This window comes from Drosophila ananassae, chromosome XL (assembly GCF_017639315.1).
Source record: "Drosophila ananassae strain 14024-0371.13 chromosome XL, ASM1763931v2, whole genome shotgun sequence".
In the NCBI taxonomy this organism is placed as follows: Eukaryota; Metazoa; Arthropoda; class Insecta; order Diptera; family Drosophilidae; genus Drosophila; species Drosophila ananassae.
This window is the reverse complement of record NC_057931.1, coordinates 13559239-13580678: the sequence shown is the minus strand read 5'-3', so window position 1 is coordinate 13580678 and position 21440 is coordinate 13559239. Positions and strand designations below refer to the sequence as shown.

Below are 21440 nucleotides of genomic sequence, written 5' to 3'. Positions count from 1 at the left end.
AGTGTGTGTGTGTGTTAGTGTGTGTGTGTGTGTTAGTGTGTCATTTTATGCATGAATTTTTTAATAGCTTAAATATGCGGCAATAAAACTTTAGCACGCTCGTCTTATCGCCAGAGCCTAGCAAGTTCTGCCACGCCTTAAGCTTCTCCTCCCACACGAGGCTGACCACCCGCCCATATCCTTGCCACCTACCTCCCCCCTCCCTCCCTTTGTGACCGTTTCACGTAGCTAATAAAAGAAGAAGCCGTGTGGGCGGTGGCGGTGGAGGCTGGTGGAGAGAACCTTGGCAGCTGGCGACATGGCGCCATGCACGTGCTCATCTACCTGCAGCAGACTCCCCCTCGCCGTCCTGCCGCTTGCCACTTGCCACTTGCCACTCGGTGGCATCTTGACTCTTAACTAGCTAACTTGATAAAACTACAAAACTATACAATAAATATGCAAAACGCAAAAGAGATCAGAAATAGAAGGGAGAGAAGAGCGAGGAAGGGCGTAGGGTGGGACGAAGAAAAGCGGAGGACATAAAAGGTAAAACTAAGGAGGATAATAATAAACAGGAAAGGAGAGCTGACTTAGGGAGGAGCGAAACTCGATATACCCTTGCAGTCAGAGGCGGTTTATAGTATAGATATCGGATCGAATCTATATCGCAGGTATAGGATATAAGGACTCTTGAGGTGTTGCTTAGATATCTTTTTTAAACGAAAATGATTAAAAAATATTACTAAACAAGGCAGGCTTTTCATAACTAAAAAATATTACAATCCACAAAGACGTCATCGACTTAAATGTCACATTTCAGAGCCTACAAGCCTGTGTTCTGATTCCCTTTCAGCCATTCGGATAACAGTCTCCAACGGAACAAGTACTCGTCTCAGTGATTCGGGGGGTGCCCGTGGGGCCCCCCCTGAGTTCCTGCCCACATGGATCTAAAGCGTACCGGACAGCCTGGTCCATTGGTGAGTTTGTGGATAGGATTCTGGCCTTCTAGCTGGTCGATATGGCGCAGAGCACCTTGTCTGGAACCGTCCAGGGAATTTCGAAGGAGATGCGGAACAAGCCAGGCCCCTGTTGAGTCCTCCTCCCCCACTACCATCAGATTCGAAGGGAACCCCCATAGCTGCGCAGTCCGAGAAAAAGGTCTACCACTTCGCAATTCTCAAATTACGCGAACGGATGATCTGGTATTGCTCGCATGTCCAGACAGTGTCCTCGGCAGTCAGATCGCTTCTGCTACTTCGAAGCCATACCGCCGGTCTTCAAGCAAGGTCGCAGCATAGGGTGGGTGCGTATCGAGTGCCCGCTTCTTCGCATAACTACAGTCCGAGTGAAAATGTGTACGGGTTTTTGGATGTGGATGTGCATTGAAGTCTAGCATTGGAATTATGCTATGCATGCGCTATAGATACAAGATATACGTAAGAAAACTTTTTTAACGGAAAACATTTTTAATTTAAATATTTTTTTAGGAGAAGTGATGTAAACCGCTTGGCAATAACGTCCCTGGCATCATATTGTATGCCTGAGAAGGGAAGATGATCTCCACCCACTTTACCATACAATTGCAAGACGCCACGAATTTACATTTTTTAAGAAGGATATGGATTGTATCCCCGTTTGCTCTAATCTGTCTAGGGGTCTGTTTAATATACACATGTATTCAGCATTAACACTTATTAAAACCTTTTTAATTATTATGAGTTGTGCCTTATAAAAATATAAAGTAACTGAATAGAAATATACATAAAATAAGCCCTGTAGAAACATAAAGATGGTTAGACGGTCATGCTTATATCGAATTAGGGGGTGATGCTGATAAGGAATAGAAATATATACTCTGTAAGGACGGATAAGTCTTCTTCACTGCCTTGCATGCTTTGGATAAGGATTATAATTCCTTTTGGAAGGGAATAAAAATGAAACATAAGAAAAAAGATAGGCGACTAATAAAAATTTTAAATGAAAAGCATGATAAAAAGGAGTGAGGCTTTATTATTAAATATATTATAAATATATATATATTAAAATGCGGAGTAAATTAAAAATGTCGTACGTTTGTTTTAATGTTTTAATTTAAATTTGTTTGTAGAAAATAGTTTTAAAAATAAAACTTAAACAATACTGAAACAATAAAAACTGGTAAACGGTAAACTAAATTTTGCCTAAAATGCCTTCAATTTTACCATAAAAAAAATGTTTTTATGGTAAAATAATTTAAAATGGAAAAAATAAATACCTTACAGTCGCGGTAGTCGGGTTATTTACTTAACTTAAATAAAATGTAGAAGTTTTTGGATTTAAACAAAGTCAAAAACTCACGTAGTTTGTATTATTAATTTTGTTTTTGTATTTTTGTTTGTATTATTAATGCGAGCATTAAAAAATATAAATAATTTAGTAATAAGTATTTAATTTATATAACAAGAAAGTTTGTAGAACCTGTAAGAGCCCTTTACCAGGAACAGCTTTAATATAAAGTTTTCCGCAGCCATACGGATAATTCCTTTAATATAGGTAGGTATAATATCATATATATAATTTAATCTACCCAAAATTCAATTATAGAGTAAAAGCCAAAAAGGACAAAAAAGAGTTAAAGGAATAAAGTGTCCCATAAGTGAGACTGTGGCCATCGAAAGAGAATTCCCCCCCAAGCTAAAATTTTCCGACTTTTCCGACCATCTTCATTCCGCCTGCGATTGCATATTTGGCCTGCATCTTGCATTCCTTCGTCCCTTTTGCCTTTCGTTTTCCGGATGCTCCTTGGGCACATAAAGTTTCCCGGGGAGTCGGGGTCCGTGTTATAAACGTTCAAATAGGTGTCGCCGCTGTGCTGCATGTAATTTGCTTGATTTGGTCAGCTTATTTGTTTTCTGTGCACTGCCCTAAAATACTCTAACTAAAATAAGTTCTTTAAATATTTTAAATAAATATATTTAAGCTTGTTTTTGCGTATTTTTTGCAAGACTTTTTCCATAATTATTTTTAAAGAAAATTTTAGGAAAACGTGCTTTAAAAAGGAGGGTTATAGGAGCAAGAATTGTCTTTTAGATTTTATTTTATGCTTGATTTTGAAAAAGATTTTGAAATGAAAAATGTACATTAAAAAAGTAAAATATATTTGATATATATTTAAATAAAAACTAAAAATAATATATATTATTTCTTTCTTTAGTAAGTAAGTAAGGTCTTTGCTATACTTTAAATATAGAGAATATTTTTTTAAAGCTTAGAAAGTATTTCTTTATTTTCCTTTATTTAATTAAGACCTCTTTTAATGTATTTTTAATAGATTCAGGCTTTTTCTATTTTCAGGGGAAGCCCTTTAGAGCATCAGATATTCCCATAGGCCGTTTCGGTAAGCGATGCCTATTTCTTCCTTTTTATAGCCCCTCGACCCCTCGAACCTTTCTCATTTCCATTTCATTCAGGACACTTTGCACCTCTCCCCTGCCCATACTCCTGTGAAAAGGCCAAAAAAAGGAGGAAAATGTGCGTGCGTGTGAATGGAAATTGGCATTGACATTGGCATAGTTTTATTTTTATTTCTGGCAGCTTCTTTTCAGTTTTATGGGCTTGTTGTTTCATTAGCATAATCAAATCGCAGGGGAGAGTGGTGGGGTGAGGTGGGGTGTGGTGTGGTGGGGCCGGTGATCGTATATCTTAATTTTCCAGCTAGCTCCTAGCATCCTGTGTGTGTCGCCTCCGTTTTTGCCACTTTTCAATCAATTCCCATCGCTTTTACCGTTGTTCTCCGTGTCGCCTTTGTGCCTTTTACTGCCTCCTCCTCCTCCTCCTCCTCTTCCTCGGCCATCCTCCTTCAAATCTCCGCTGAAAGCCATCATCTTCGAGGCATTGTCAGCGACATAACAAGGACACATCCCAAGCCCAACCCGATACCGAACCCGAATCTGCATCCGAGCCCCAAGCTCGAACCCAAACCCAAACCCAAACCCAAGCCCAGGCTCAAGCCCAAGCCCAGACCCAAATGCAAAGCTAAAGCTAAATCACGAGCTGTTTACGCCTTTCTCGCCTGTCACGGCCCGAAAGACATCTGCACTGCAAGAAAAATAAAGTGGGTCTTGAAAATTAATAACTTCAATTGCATTTTTACAAAAAAAAGGGAAATGGAAAATTAACTCTTTTTTATTGTAAATATTTTGTTATTGTATATAGTTTCTATATTCTTTATTTTTTATTCAGTACTGTAGATAATATTTTAAGCAAATATTTCATACTGAGCTTACTTTATACATATATAATATATACCTAAAAAATACATTTTTTCAATATACAACAAAATAAAAATCTGTAGATAAACTGATTTCTGGGAAGAACTGAAAGATCTCTGAAAATAATATATTTAAAAATCAATATTTTTAAATAAAAAGAATCTAAAATACCTTTTTATATAATGGATATAATGGATAAAAACTATGTTTCTAAAAGATTTATAAACAAATTCAACATGAAAATCTTGAAAAAATAGTTTCAACTTCTATATAATAGTTTGAAAGATTTAAAATTTGCAAAAAATATTTTTTTAAAACAATTTTTCAACTATGCATAGCAGGTACTCATCCCGCAATTTTATTTAATATTTTAAACCTTTCTATTTTTCAAAGCAAAGTTCTTAAGAAGTTCGAAATAAAGAGAAAGCTAGTGATACTTATAGATAAGTATAATTATAGAGATATACTCAGACTGTGCCATAATTTTTCCCAGTGTGTGGAGTGTGAGATGAAACGGGCCTGGAAGAAACGATAGTGAGAAGCAAAAAAGAAAGAATGAAAGGAAAAAAGTTGTGCGTTTTGCATAAAGTGCGCTTATCCCCGCAGGATATGACTGGCAATGACGCGAGGCGTTCTTCCTTACCCGTTCCCCGTTCCCCGTTCCCCGTTCCCCTTACCCTTTATCCTGGCGATGGTGATGCTTTTGGTTATGCTCTGTCTAATTTTCCTCAAAGCCGGCAGAGCACTGTGACAACTCCGGAGTTCGTCCTCGTCCTCGTCGTCGTCTTGGCTTTTCAAGTGCACGTGCCAAAATGCATCTGGAAGTGTGTCAGGCGGCATTTCCGCTCTACCCATGCCCCGTTTCCGTTGCCGCTTCCTGCCTCTGTCTTCGTCTCCCTTTTGTCCCAATCCCCTGCGGTCCGTGTCACAATGATGCAGCTCCTGTGTGTGTTTGTGTGTGTGTGTGTGGAAGTCCTTTTCACAGTGTCTCTGCGCCTGTCGCTCGCTTTTGAGCTTCAAGCTTTGATTTATGTTAACGCTACCTGGCCGCCCCCTTACGTGACGCCCCTGGCCTGCCTGCAAATCGTCCCCATCTGCCGAGAACAACGGATAATGGTCAAGTGAAATACGACCAATTCCCTCAGACACACTCGCGAAACTTGGAACTCAAAGGAGTCAGGCGACGGGGCTAACTAGTACATCGATTTATTTATTATTTATTTCATAAATTTGGGACAAGAGTATAAGCAGGACCTGATCATCAAAAGTGCATATTGCAAACCGGAAACAACTGATTATTATTTTTCCTTTCTACCGGATGTGAATATCACCCCGATGAGCCCCCTTAATTGCCGACTCTGCCCTCAAAAGATGCTGTTGACAGTGCATAAGAACAAGGAGCATGGGGAATTGAATAGATGGTGCAGGGAGTCCTGGGAGTCCAGGGAGAGCTTGAATATTTCCATTGAACTCCCGACCAGGCATCTGCAGATCTCCGCCCATTGTCCTTTCACCGCACTCGCCTTACCGCGGGGCCCAGCCCCCAATTGATAGAACATCATCCGCTAATGCCATCGCCACACACACCCACTGGTATGGGTCCTTTGTGCGGAGGAACGTCCGAGCTTGTATCTTGGCATGACCTGTCAGATTCCTCGAGATTGTACACCTGAAGGCAATTTCAACTGCAAAACAGTGGAAACTCGCTATGATGCAGCTGCAGATGCAGCTGGAGTAAAGAAATTCTATAAAATAAAAGATATTAATTAAGTCTCACTTTTATTGTGGAATGAGTTGCGAAAAGGACCAAACTTTATTCTAAGATCCTTTGTACTTGTCTTAATTATATTTTATTTTTAATATACCTGGTAGTTATCTTAATTATCTGTAGATAATTACTTTTCTAAGATAAGCGATATGATACCCGGTACCTCTGGTATAAAGTATATAAGAAAGGGTTCTTTTTATACCCTTGCAGAGGGTATTATAATTTTGGTCAAAAGTGTGCAACGCAGTGAAGGAGACATCTCCGACCCTATAAAGTATATATATTCTTGATCAGGATCACCTCCTGAGTCGATATGAGCATGTCCGTCTGTCCGTCTGTCCGTCTGTCCGTTTCTACGCAAACTAGTCTCTCAGTTTTAAAGCTATCGAGTTGAAACTTTGCACACACCCTTCTTTCCTTTGCAGGCAGTATATAAGTCGGAACGGCCGGGATCGGTCGACTATATCCTATAGCTGCCATATAACTGATTGATCGGAAATGCCATAACTTTGGTGTTTTTTAAGTTAGAGGGTTGGGACTTTCCACACATGTTATATTTGACCAAAAAATCTTGTGTGCAAAATTTCATAAGGATCGGCCGACTATATCCTATAGCTGTCATAGAACGATCGAAATTGGCATAACTTTGGTGTTTTTTAAGTTAGAAAGATGGGATTTGGTACAGATTACTCTTTTGGCAAAATAATTCGATATGCCAAATTTCATAAGGATCGGCCAACTATATACGATCCGCTACATATCTAATAATATAAGATGCGTGGCGCCACCTAGCGGACTGTGACTGAACTGCAAGGGTATATAAACTTCGGCTCCGCTCGAAGTTAGCTTTCCTTTCTTGTTAGACTTTTTTTTCTTTTTAAAAATTTTTTAAATTTGATTTAGAGAGAAAAGTTATTAGACACAATCTTCTTATATATTGTATCTTTAAACTATGAGATAGTCGCTACTAGTAAAAAACAAGTACTCTAAAATAAATTAATTTAAGTAAAATATTACACTAATAGTATGCAATAATTTTAATATTTTCAAGTCCTTCAAGTCCTTACTGTTAGGTATGCCCCACCCCATTTTTGACCCTTTCAGTTCCCATGTTTGCCCTATCTGCCCATTGTCCTTAAATGGCAACATGTTAAGGATTGTATGTGTGTCTGTTTGTGTCTGTATCTGTGGCTGTCTGTGTGTGTGTGTGTGAGTGGTTGGCCTGCTGCAAGCAATCTGTAAGTTGCATCTTCAATTTGCAATACAATGCGCGAGGAATCACAGCGTAAACAATTGTCCTTATTTTTTTATACGCGAATTAATCAAATTTCAATGCCCAACCGTACTCCAGGACTTGTTTTTTTCCAGGTCCTTTAACCAGTTCAGCTTTCCATGTCCTTATATATGTATATTTTTTATTGTTACTTTATTGTAGTTGTTGTTGATACGCTTCTTGTTGTTTATTAATGTTGTTGTTGTTGTTGTTATCATTGGGAGAGAACGCTTTCAACTTTTAAATTGAATCAAATCAATTTCGCTTCATTGAATGTTTACCATTTTCCGTTACTCGACGGCCCAGCCCAGCTTTTCACGCGCTTTTCCGGGTAGGTCCTGTCCAAGGACAAGGTTACGGACAAGGACGTGCCGGCGTCACGGTACTTCCGTTCCTGGTCAAGCATCCGCTGGTCCATGAAGATGCCTTTCAACCCGACCACCCGGCCTAGCCAATTATAAAGTATCATTGAAAAGCAACCCAAAACTACAATTTACGGGAAAACAAGAAAGGGGGTTTTCGAATGTATTATACCCTGTAGTCCTCATCCCAACAATGTTTCCCCAATAGAGTTATCAGTGACTAAAATTGATTAAAACAAGAAAGGAAAGTTAACTTCTGGCTGAGCCCAAGTTTATATAACTTAAGTGAAAGTTGAAAATTAAATTATCAAATTTCTAATAATATGTCTTTTTTAAAACCAGTGATGTGGTTGCTGATATGTAAGATAAATCAATTTTGATTCCATGTCTAAGAATATGAGAAAAATATTTTTCTCAACGAATACTGAATATATTAAATTTAAGCACTACCTAATTTTTATTTATTTTATTTGTATCATATTCAAGAATGCAAACAATTAAACAAACTCGGGTTATCTGGAAAATGATTCGAAGAATCCGCATAATTATTCGCAGCTCCAGCAAAAATATTTCAAGATACAAGAACATATTCGGAAGTATTATTCGAATATTATTCGAAAAATTAATATAATTATTAACAGATACTGGTAAAAACAAGAAACAGTTCTTAAATTCTTGTAAATTATATAATATTTCCGTCATTTGCCATGAATTTGCAATATTTTGACATTTTTAAAGAACAATAAATAAGCAAGATATTCAAAAAAAGTTCACAAAAATTAAATTCTAACTATGATACAAGAGGTTTTTATTCGTCTAGTACTATCTTTACTTTAATTTTTGACCTTCCCTGTACTATATTATCTTTTATTTCTTTCTTAATAAAGCTATTAAGTCTCATCCAAGCTACCATCATGGGTAGCTAAAATCTAATTTTTTTCTAGCAATCTTTCTAGCTTTTGTTTTTTAGGAAAATAACTATTCCAGGAAGCCCTTAGTTGGGAAACCGGAAAAACAAATCGGCCCAGAATTGTCCAACTTATGGCTACTGAAAGTTGAATTTTAGCCAAAATCCCATTTTTTGTAACACGTTATTTTTGGCCTAGACGTAATATGAGAGGTATAAGTTATATAATATTACGTATGCGCCTCGTGGGCTTATTATTATGAAATTACAAAATTACTTTTAACCTTTATTGAATTCAATATAGTTTGAACTTTAAAACACATTTATAAAAAAATACAAGCAATTTAGCTTTCAATATTTCATTTTTAGAAATTTTAATATTTGAATATTCAGTTTTTTTTCAGAATTTAAACCTCGAATGAGCCCAAAGCCCGGGGCAAAAGGACATCATGGCAATCCTTTTGGAAGCAGTTGACAGTTGGCGGAAAACGAGAGGGAATTCGCGGGTTCAGAATTAGTTTTCCGCCAAAGGAAGGTAGTTATGACCTCTCCCTGCCCCCCCCACACCCACCTCCTCCCACACACACACACACACACACATAGACAGACATAGTCCCACATATGGAATGGAAACTCTTTGGCCATTTGCAGTAAATTGAAAAAGTATTAAATCAATAAATAAAAGTTACCAACACACACACCACTCACATATCGATGGGGACGTGTAACTTTTTGAGCATGTGCGTGAGTCCCCCTCCTTACCCCCCTATCTGATGCTGCGCTTACGCTGCACATTTGGCATGGCCATGCCCCCCCCTTGGACCCATGGCCACCCACGTCCTGGTATGACCATTTGGGGTTACACACGCGGCGTGTTAATTACTCAGAACATTTTAAACGGCACAAGGAGCAGATGGCCGAGGGGGGAAAGGAGTCGGAGCACCAACAGTCATCAACAGTCCATGGCGACCCGCGAAATTTGTTGTATTGATTTAAAACGAGGGGAGCCACCGGAGCCGGAGGCAAGAAGCGCCAGTGCAGGTGGCAGCCAGGTGGCAATCAATGCAAGCCAGCGGGGCACGTAAGTTGCACCGAATTTAACTAACGACTTGGCCAGTATCCTTAAGGACATTATAAATAAATTCATGCAATAAAGCGAATGACAAGATGGTCATGTTGAAAATGAAAAAAAAACATAGCATACTTTTTAGGGCGAATGGAGGTAATATTTTGAAAAGGATACAAAAGGATAATCTAAGCAAATTTAGGAATAAAAATAATTTTATATTAAAAAATAAAGCCTAAAAAATATATTTCTATTAGAAACTATCAAATTAATTAGTAAACTATTAAATTAAAATATAGTTTTTACTGGAATATGTATTTTTTTTTTATTTTTTAAGAGCTGTCCGGTACTAGTACACCCCGTATAGCCCATAAGCTGTGAGAGGTGACTTTTAAAAATGCAAACCGTGCAGAAAGGACTAGGAAAACAGGACGACGAAACAAAGAGGAGAGAAGAAGAGAGGAGAAAGCGGTGCCAGAAGAAAGCAATACCAGAAAATAAAAAACAATTGAATGGCAAATATAAAACGAATTGTGGGATACCGATGGTGGTGAATCCGGAATCCGTATCGGAGTCGGAAGGGAGACATCCACATTGAAGGGATTCCCCCACATTTGTTGCTATTCCAGGACATTCAAGGATGAGGGCAAGGAATTTGATCGGATTTTTCTATTCTTTTTTTTTTTGCTGCCATCTCGCTGGGAAGCTGACTGAGAAACTAAAATGTCTTTGTCAGGGATATTTTGGAGGGAGGATGGGTGGATGGGCTATGGCTACCTACCTACCCAATAAAAAGGATCGCCCACACTCCACGGGCCACGCCCACTTCTCTCTCAACAAAGTTTATTAAAAGCGAATGCAAATTTGAAGCAGCGCCGGCAATTTAATTAGCAGCAAATTCAACAATTTCCATGCACACACCCACACACACACACACACACACCCACCCACTCACACAGAGCGAAGGAGGTAACGGGCTCGTTATTATAAGGACCTCCCGGCAGGACTTCAACTTTGGTTACTCCTTCAAAAGGGATGACACAACCAAAGAGGGGCTCTGTAGTCGGAGCTGGGGTATACTTTTTATTAGAATCGTAAATAGTCTTTACGAGTTGTACGTGCCCAAAATTTGCAATAAGCCAAAAATATTCAGCTAACAGCAACGAACAAATTATCGGCCATGCCTATGTCCTTCAACTTATTTTTTGCCGCCCACCCCCAGCTACCCACCTCCCACCCGCCGCATGAGTCCCCTTTCAATATGATAATCATAATAATTATTATGTAAGCAATGTTTATGGCCTTCAAACCGAGAAACAATCTGACAAATTAGAGACTTCATGGCGATGGGGAAACTATAAAGGATACAAAGGATATTTGCGGGATTTAGGAGAGTTTTAAAGCGACTTCGACTTTTAATAACTGTAATAGAATTGAAAACAATTATCAATAAATTGCAAAAAAGGACAATGTGCCCTTTAATTTGAGAGATTTTTCAGATTAAAGTTACTTTGGCAACCGGCATGACAGAGTACTTTCAAAGTTGCCTCCGCAACGGCTGCCCAACTTTCACTTTTCCATCCATTCAGGGGCACTTGATGCACTCGACAGCTCTCTCTCTCTCTCTCTCTATTTCTCTGATTTTTTGGGTGATATCCTGCCAGAAGGGGGAGTGGCAGCAGGGTGGGGGGAATGGCGAATCAAAAGCATCAGCGGCATAGATAAAAGTGTAAATATTTATAGCATTAAATAACGAAAACAAACACCGTTTTTGACATTTTAATTGAATAAAATCGTTTTGTGGTCTTTTAAGGATTATTTCATGGCCAGCAGATGCCGCTGTCATGCCCCATGCCCCATGCCCCATGCCGCCTGCCTCCAGCCGCCACCCATTCTCCGGTTGCATGATTCGTTGAGTGTTTGTCTGGGGCATCCAAAATGCAAAATGCATTGCATGCAATTGCAGTTGAATTGGTGTTTGTTGTGTTTGTGCAGCAAGTGAATCAGAGTGGGGGTGGGGGGTGCAGGTGGGGGTGGGGCAAGGGGCCACTAAAGTGGAGACCCATTCAGACAGACAGGCCGACGGACAGACTGGCAGACAGAAGCCAAAGCAGGCTCTACACCAAAGTATCTGTATCCCATTCAGTCGCACATATGTACGTCTCTCCTACACAAAGAGAAATGGGTCGCACTTCACAGCTCATTTTCATTCGTCCTGGATTTGAGTAATTGACACATCGTTCAATTACAAGAAGGTCAAATCAGCGCCAAACTAACTGATTTTTTATCAAGTGCGGAATGCATTAGAGAAGAAAAAGCGCACTTGCTAGATACCCTATATCTTAAGATACATTTTATAAAATATCTATAATAATGTTCCAGATTTTAAGTCAATTCAAGATAATGTTTTAGACCATTTACCTAAAAGTAGTTCCAAATAATACAAAAACAAGAAAGGAAAGCTAACTTCGGGCGGAGCCGAAGTTTATATACCCTTGCAGTTCAGTCGCAGTCCGCTAGGTGGCGCCACGAATTTTATATCATTAGATACATAGCGGATCGTATATAGTTGGCCGATCCTTATGAAATTTGGCTAATCAGATTATTTTGTCCAAAATAGAATCTGTACCAAGTCCCATCTTTCTAACTTAAAAAACACCAAAGTTATGCCAATTCCGATCGTTGTATGACAGCTATAGGATATAGTTGGCCGATCCTTATGAAATTTTGTACATAAGATATGTTGGTCAAATATAACATGTGTGGAAAGTCCCAACCCTCTATCTTAAAAAACAACGAAGTTTAGGCATTTCCGATCAATCAGTTATATGGCAGCTATAAGATATAGTCGACCGATCCCGGCCGTTCCGACTTATGTACTACCTGCAAGGAAAAGAAGGCTGTGTGCCAAGTTTCAACTCGATAGCTCTAAAACTGAGAGACTAGTTTGCGTAGAAACCGACAGACAGACGGACAGACGGACAGACAGACAGACGGACAGACGGACATGCTTATATCGACTCAGGAGGTGATCCTGATCAAGAATATATATACTTTATAGGGTCGGAGATGTCTCCTTCACTGCGTTGCACACTTTTGACCAAAATTATAATACCCTCTGCAAGGGTATAATAACACAAGAAAGGAAAGCTTACTTCGCAGATATTTAGCAGCTTATATAATTTTATATATATCGGATCGTATATAGTTGGCCGATCCTTTTGAGAATTTCACCATCGATTCAATTTTCTAATAAAAATGTTGGAGTTAAGTTAGTTATGGCATTTCCTATCAATCAGTTACATGGCAGCTATAGGATAGGATATATACGGATATATATTTTCAAGTTTATTGCACACATACCTGCACAAGTTCAAAAAAATAATGTATGTATACATAAAATAAAATGTATGTATGTGTACGTAACACCAAGTTTCACAGGTGGCTGCACAAAATTGGTGGCTCCTCTTATAGGACTATATCTTGAGTTATAGTCCTATATCTTGAGTTAACGAATTTTGCCTGATATAAGCGATATATCAAAAGTTGCGTCATCTCAAGAGCTCTCTCCACGTGCAATATTAAAAAGATCGAATGAGCCAATTTTAAGAAATAATTTTTTTTCTGAAAAAAAAAATTAATTTTATTGTTTGTTTTTTTTCTACTATTAAGACACTTGGTCTTGAACAAACTTAAATACATATTTAAAAAACATTTTCAACGGTGTAAAGCACGATTTAAAAAAGGTTTAATATCTTTCTTGATTATAAAGTTAAAAACTTTGTAATTAACTTGTAGAACAATAGTAGCTCATGATGATAGTAACGAACAACTCCAATTTTTTTGAGGGTTGCCAAGAAAAAAAAAATAGTGCAAACAGACAAACACACACACTGCCTTCATTTGGAAAAGTAAACATCGAATATCTTGAATAACTTCTGAAAGAAATGTCGGATCGGATCGGATCGGTTGAGATACCAATGACGCGTCTTTAGAAGTAGAAAGCGAATAAAGAAAAATATTATTTTTGGACAAAAATTATCTAATTAAAACAGTACCTTTCGATTGGTGTATAATTCATTCAGATCGGATGCCTACAGAAAATTTTAAATTCTTCGGTCGTCACCTCGTGGACTGCCGTCCACAGTGATGCACATATCAGAGAATGGCAATGAGTGCAGCCGAAGAACACCGGGTATTCTAGGCACCCGCGTGTCTTTCGAGCACACAGGGTACGAGTGGGTACGAGATTTTACCCATGACAGGCGCCCATAAAAAAAGGATGGGTGGAAGGAAAGAAAGACACAAAACAAAGGTCAAAAACGATTGTAGGCCAGGGTCCGGTGTGCGTATTTGGGGTACCTGTATTTTAGGCCAAGTCCTATAAGTCCGATCCTATAATTGTGTGTAAAATGTAAAATTGAAGGCTATGTAGATAAGTTATTATGATAGACTGAAAAAAAATAGTTTTATAGTTTTAAAATAAATGTATATTTTATTGCTATTCTGTATTGATACCCTGTACTTTTTAATCATTTTCCGGAAATTCATAAAAAACTTGCCTCACGCATTTTCTTTGTCTGTATGGCAGTGGTTTAAGTGTAGCAGATATGCTTACCTGAACATGTACATACATGTCCGTGCATGTACGCACTTGCGTATATTATCGATAACGATAACAACAACATTGTCGATGGTGCAATTGCAACGATTTTTCGGAGGACACCCGACCCGACAAAGTAGCTTTTTGTCCTGCCGCCCCGCCCATTTATTTATTTATATTCTCCTTTTTTATTGGCTGGACTCTCGCCCCGGGCCAAGTGCAATTTTTTATTGTTTTTGCGCTCGTCGCTTAAGCTGCTTTAAATTTATTGGTTTGCACAGTTTAAGCGATTTTCGTTTTGTATTTTCCATTTGGCCTGAAAACCCACTCCCCATCCCGGCAGAGTCCCGGCAGAGTCCTATTTCTCCAACTACCATTACCAATGGATACAACTTGCCAATTATGCTAAAGCCAATGGACTGGACACAAACAGAGGCCAGGCCAGCTATCCTCCTGCCAGTGCTGCCAGCGGTGCTGCCCCTGTGGATGCAACTGCTCATATTTGGGTGGCATATGGCAACGTCGATTGCTGCCTCAATTGGGTATCCTTTACCGTCCGAAACAGAGACTAAAGCGGAATAGAAACAAGCCAGAACTAAGCCAAAGAGAAGAAAACAAAAGGGGGCCGGGTGCATGGGTTTTGGACTATCTGATACCCGGTACTTCCATTTTTAAAAATAATTCTAAAGATTCGAAGCCATTTTTAGCAGTCAGCAGTTAAGAAAAAAAAAAATAAAATACAATAATATAGTATACTCCACAAGTACCGGGTATCAAAAAAATAAAAATAAAAAATGCGAGTCTCTGGTGCTTTAAGCTCCGCACAGGGGCGTAGGTGGAGGGGTGTGGAAGACACAATGTCAGCATTGTCGCCGGCACTAAATGTGGCATTAAAATTTTCAACCAACAAAACTAGTTGCCCCGGGAAGAGGGGCAACTACTAAAAGCTACCCACGCACGAAAAACAGCGCGAGGCAACAACAGGGGCGTACCTTCCGGCCAAAGGGGGTGAGAGCGGAAGGGCCCGGGTCCGGGCCCACAACTGGACACTAAAAATATGGCACACCAGCTTCGCTGCGCTACTTGTGTGTGTGTGTGTGTGTGTGTGTATTTGTAGAGCGTTGTTTGAGTTAATATACTTACACAGGCAACTGTAGAGGGTAGCCCCCGGGTAGCCACAAATCTTGGGGGATAATACCTACAAATACGGACCAAGTCCCGGATTTTCATCTCATTAAGTTATAGTCTTCAAAAAAATAAGGAATATCTCTTTTTTTGCGCTCGGAAAAGGACACTGGACAATATAGGTAGCCAAGAGAGGATTTTTGTTAAATATTTAAACAAAAATAGGTAGTGGTAGGTGGCTTTTATTCTACATTTTTCATATTTATTTTTTAAACTAGATGATAAAAATTAATAGAAATCTACTCCAAAGTCAGTGTTTAAAAATTATAATTTTCGGGTTTTTGAGACAATTTTTTTGAAAATAAAAATTCAATTTATTTTCGAGGACATTATTAAGTCGTTCCTGCTCATCCTTGGACCGACTAAACTCCAGACTGCCGTTTTTCTAGTTGTCGCTGATAGTTTGTCGCGGCTGCTTCCGCACTTAGCAGTACTTTGGACTAATTTTTAATGCCGCTCATATTTCGCACTCAGCAGGAGCAGTGGCATCAGCAGGAGCCAGCAGGACGATAGTCCTTCGGATCTGCATGTGTGTGCTCTGCACGATATACAGGTGCTGGCAGAAGTAATTGGCCAAGGGAGTGCCATCAAGCGGTCCGGCTCTATGGTTCTTCTATCAGCGCATTCATCAGCCGGCACTAGTTTTTCCCCCCGCCTTGTCCGCTGACTTTCAGCGGGCAGTGTAGTCCGACTTTTGGCATGCAGTGTAGGTCGGCCAGAGAAAATTTCAGTGACGAAAATTCCAAACAGAGTTTTTATTTAGTTTTACATTTTTTTTATTGTAATTAGCTATAAATAAGAACTAATAAAAAAAACAAATACAATTTTTGATTCTATTTCATTTTTATTTTAGAAGGGAATAACAGACTTAATCCTTCTCTCTCTCAATTAAAGAAACCTGCTGAAATTAAATTCGAATGTGCTGCTAAAGGACATGCCCGTTTCTCCGAGTGCCTCGAAAACTGTTTGAAATAATTTCAGCAGAAACTGTGCTGCCGACTTATGCATACATTTGTCTTCTTAGGTCGGTGGTGGGGGGGAGAGGGCTCAAATTTGTGGGCGGGGCGGAATGAAGGGCGCACCAAAAAAAAGTCCCATCGTGTGTGTGTTTTGTGTATTTTTTGTTGTATTTATTTTTTGTTTTTGTTTTTGTTTTTTTTTTTTTTTTTGCATTTTGCTGTGGCTGCGGTTGACTCGCGATATTTATTATTGTTGCTGAAATTGCTGTGTATCCTCTCGCCGGGAGACTCCTTTACCGCCGTCTTCTCAGGATACACCACCCTCCCATGCCCCCACTAGCCCCCTGGCCATGTCCTTGTTTGTCCTGCAGCCGCCGCTGCTGCTGCTGCTGCTGCTGCTGCTGGTGACGCATTTAAAGCTTTTGCGGCATATAAATAAAAAACTAGCAAAGCGGAACAAGAAACATAAAATGAAGAAGGAGCCGAGGCAGAAGAGGAAGATGTTAAAGAAGACAAAGGATGCACGAGGGGAGGCAGGGGTGGTAGTAGTAGGGGTGGTAGTCCTTAAGCTCTGGCCGACAGGGGGAGGGAGAAGAGCATCTGGGATGCGCCAATGCTTGATTTATTGGACCCGCTCCCGCTCCCCAGGACACGCCTACAAAGAGACCGAGGGCCACAAAGAGTGAGGGAGAGGATGAGAGAGGGTCCCGTTTATTGTCGTCCCACCTCCGTTCGAAATAAATAATCCTTTGGCTTGGCTTTTGAATTTATTATGTTTGTTTTTCTTTTTGCTCATTCTTTTTTTTATTATTATTATATTTTTTTTGGCTTCTTCATCGATAGTAGGTTTGATTATTATTGTTATTATATATTATCATGGATCTTAGTTTGCCTTTGACTTTGCTGCTTGGTATTCGTAATCGTTATCGTTATCGTTATGCACCTGTATGTCTCATATTTAGCCTACAGTTAACATTATATATATTCAATATAGTATAATCATGCATAATGACGCGTAATTGCCTTCGTTTCGGACATACAAATAATGGTGATGGGAAACACTTACTTGGGCGACACAATTTATGCTATTTTACATTAATCGAAGTCATTATCGCAGAGTTAACAATCGATATTTGTTATCTAGAGTTACCATTCACTATAAATATTAATCGTATTACCATGGCTAATTAAGATTAGGATTTCAGCTAGCAGACTGACCAAAAAAAAAAAAAAAAAATTATCAACTTCAGTATCTAGAGGTTGCTATATTTGTTTATATTTATTTGTGTATACATATATAGGTATATGCTAGTTGATTTTTGTTTATATAGTAAATGCTGACTGAGTGCATTCGGCTTGGTGTGTGTGAGTGTGTGAGGGTGTGTGTGTGTGTGTGTGTGGGCGAGTCTGTGTTTGTATTTGTCCTGAACCCTCACTTGTCTCGTTAGCATTTCTAATTGGAATATCAATCTGCCAGCAAGGATACGCACGCACACATCTACTCACTCACACACACAATTATATATATATATATATATTATATATATATATGTGTGGAGAAAACGATTTGCTTGGAAAACATCGTTATTTTTGTTTCAATTCAATTCAAACCAATTCGATTCGATTCGATTTGCGGCTAAATTGTTTGGACAAATTGTTTTAATTTACATTTAATTTTCCAGTTTGCAATTTCGGTCTTAACTTTTGGGGAAATACATGTAGATTTATTGGGATTAATTCTCGTGGACTTTGCTATAAAATGTACATTGTTTTATATTTTCTTTTTTTTTTTTTTATAATTTAGCTAAGCAAGTTAGTAATTGATACTCGATACTTTTTTGTCATTTTTGATATGTACAGGAATCGTTCTGTTTTTTCTTTCTCATTTTCCAAGGGAGTCCTGTGAGGGCAATGCAAACATTTTCTTTATCACATATTTATCCATAATAATAATAGTGTGTAATTTCGTATATCGTACCGTACATCGTTTGCTATAAAATAAGTACAAATTTTGTTCGGGGCTTCCATTTAGCATTAGGTTTAGGTTTAGCTATCGTAGATACAAAGATACAAGATACTGTGGCATTAATTGACTAGACGGGCTATATATGTATATGTATGTGGGTATACATATGTGTATATATCGTTCATCTGGCTAGGTAATGCAGATGTCGTTTGTTTGTTGTTTGTTCTCCACATATACGGATAAATTGCATCTTTATTAATTGGCCAATAAATTTTCCCAGTTATTTATGAACTATCAGCTATGATAAAAAAAAAATTCATTATATATATGTATATATATATATAGAGATTTTACTGTCACATATACAAATACAAATATGCTTAAATACGCTTAAATCGGATTTTGTCTATGCCGTTGTCCATATGTGTTCACTTTATGATTTACACACATTTGACTCGAAATTCGATATACATAATTATTTAGTGTTCAATCCGCAGTCCTGTAACCAGCGTCCTGCGTCCTGCATCCTTTCCCATCTGCATTCTGCGATTCGCAATTCGCATTTTTGTGCTTCTGCATTTTTTCGAATTTAACGCAAACAGAATAAAATGGCAACAGAAACGTAAACAACTACCAAACAAACGTAACAGAACGCCCTCGGGTCCAGGATATGCAGGATGCAGTGTCCTGGTTGCAGGATTAGCCCAGGGTTCAGCAACTATTTTTTTCACTTTATTTTATTTTTATGTTATTTTTTTTTGTAGATGAAAGTTGAAAAAGGGGGCACGGAGAGGGCACACAAGAACAGAGACTCTCAGATTTCGCATTTCGATAGCAAAACTGCAGCGTTTTACAATTTGACAATTTGTAGCCTTTTCCGCATATATACTCCATGGCATATGCATATATGAACAACACTCGTGTGGGTATTTATGTATTAGAAGACAGATACGATGCCATCGATATCAAAACAATCGAAGGGAATTACCAAGATGGGACGATTAGGGCTCTGCTCTCAGGTTCCTCTGTTCGGAGTTGGTGTCTGTGTCTGTTCTGAAAATGGAAAAAAACAAATATTTGTTCAAAATTTTATTTTATCAGAAAATTCATTGATTTAAAAATGAAATGGTTCATAATAATATCGATAAACCGATTTATCGATTTATATTCAAAGTTCAAAGTAAGGAACTTTCTTTAAAAGATTGAACTTTAAATAGAATCTATTCATAACTATTATTAGAACTAATTTAGAAACAGAATTACTATTAGTTTAACTAATTAAAATGTAAAAGCTAAGTTTCGTCACCTACATGGTCAGCCGTGCACAGTGGTATAACACGTGTTTAAAATCTTGAGAGAGAGGACTATTAAGAATGGTACCGGAAAATTAATAAAATTACCTAATTACTTAATTAAGATTAAGATTAAGAATTATTTAGATTAAATAAAAAAAAAAACTATTTTCCTGCTTTTAAAAACTTTAAAAAAGTGAAGTTATTATTTATTAAATTTATTAAAAATTGCAAGAATGTTACATAATAATTACTATTATATTCACTAAAAATAAAAGTTTAAAAACAATAATATGCTTCAAAAATTAAATTTCAAAAAAGAAATAGATATATAAATTTATGTAGTAACCTAGGACATTGAAGAGTATAGTAGTTTACGTAAAATCAATTAAAAAACGCTTTCCAGCAACCTTTTCTATGAAACCATTAAAAATCTCTAACTTTGCCAATTAAAACTGAAAAAAAAACAAAATATTCAAGAATATTGAAAAAAAAAATTCAGCTTAACGCAAGTTCCTGATAGGTCCTTCCGTGACTTTTGGTTTCCAAAAAATCCCAACTTGTCGGGCAATAAACAAACTGGCCAGAAGTCTCGCAGAAAAAAAAAATGTGGAAAAAAGCTTGAGAACCAAAACCCGTTTAGTCCTTTGAATTGGCAGAGTTCCCAGGGTTCCGGAGTGCTGGAGATTTGCAATGTTTTTTTGACGAGTGTATGTGTGTGCGTGTTGCATCCCAAATCCATCTATTTGTGTGTGTGTGTGTTCGAGTGCGAGTATGTCCTTACAACAATAAAACGCTTCGTTGTCATAGCTCAAGCAGATTGATGTTCAACACAGCATTTTCCGAGTAAAAAGGACGCAGGACACAGGGCACAAAACACAGGACGAAGGACGCGGGACAGGGGCTGTAGGATGATGACGATGATGTCATCATTGCAACAAGCAACATTCGAGTGCACTTACAAGCCTATCTATCGTATTTCTATATATATATCTATGGATTTATATATATATGTATATCCTGGCAGGTCCTGGCGCTGGGTCTGGTTCTGGCTCTCTCGTCCTGGGCTTTGTCCTTTCTGGTCCTGTGCAAGAGTGCAGTGCAAAGTTGGCGCCGCCTTGATTTATGTCCCAGTTGGTTGTCTGTCTTTTGGTCCTGGCTTCAGGATGCTCACTGCCCTTGCGCCCTCTCTACAATCTACCCTCCTCCCTCCTTCTTCGCTCCCTGCATTTTCGGCCAGGACCTACTCTCTATGGAGTTTACTTGAATTGTGTACACACTCGCGGCTTGTTTGTGCTTTTGATTTGATTTATATTGCCGACTCAAGAGCATGAAGATGTTGTTGATGGGAGATGGGCTGCCTGTGTGTGTGTGTGTGTGTGCGGCAAGGTCCTGCTTCAAGGACAGTAATGATGATCTCCACATACGTGTCGACTTGTTGGCCAAAGATGATCATTCTAGATTGATTTTATACACCCCGAATGACACATGTCACGCGCCGGGGCGTTGGCAAGAAGATGTCCTTGAGGCATCAGAGAACACGAACCCAAGACAAAGTCCTGGCCCCGGGCCATAGGCGGATAGGATTTTTCAATTAGTTAGTCAGGGAGGCAGGCAGGCAGCAAGCCTTAGAGCCACCAGGGGAGGCAAAAAAGCCCACTGACATCTACAAATTTTTGGCCTGGCCGTGGGCTTCGGTCCGGGCCGGAGAGTAACAGGCAACAGGAAGTGAAATCCTACATAATTAAAATACTTAAAGGCTTTAAAGCCAGCTCCGGCAGCAGTAGAAGTTTTTAACTTTTAAATTGTTGAGCCAGGGCCAATGTT

General features: G+C 38.7%; 1 protein-coding gene and 1 long non-coding RNA gene across 2 annotated transcripts in view; one reads left to right on the top strand and one right to left on the bottom strand.

Annotated features, from left to right (window-relative positions):
- Positions 1-764: 764 nt before the first annotated feature.
- Positions 765-1697, top strand: LOC116655341. Its single transcript, XR_004310464.2, has 2 exons — positions 765-1418; positions 1470-1697. It is a non-coding gene; the product is annotated as an uncharacterized LOC116655341 (long non-coding RNA).
- Positions 1698-16727: 15030 nt separating this feature from the next.
- The window catches only part of LOC6503148 (chondroadherin), a 34767-nt gene continuing 30054 nt past the window's right edge, over positions 16728-21440 (bottom strand). Inside the window, exon 4 of the mRNA XM_001963488.4 lies at positions 16728-19374. The gene's annotated coding sequence lies outside the window, so the exon portion shown is untranslated. The remainder of the gene's footprint in view (positions 19375-21440) is intronic.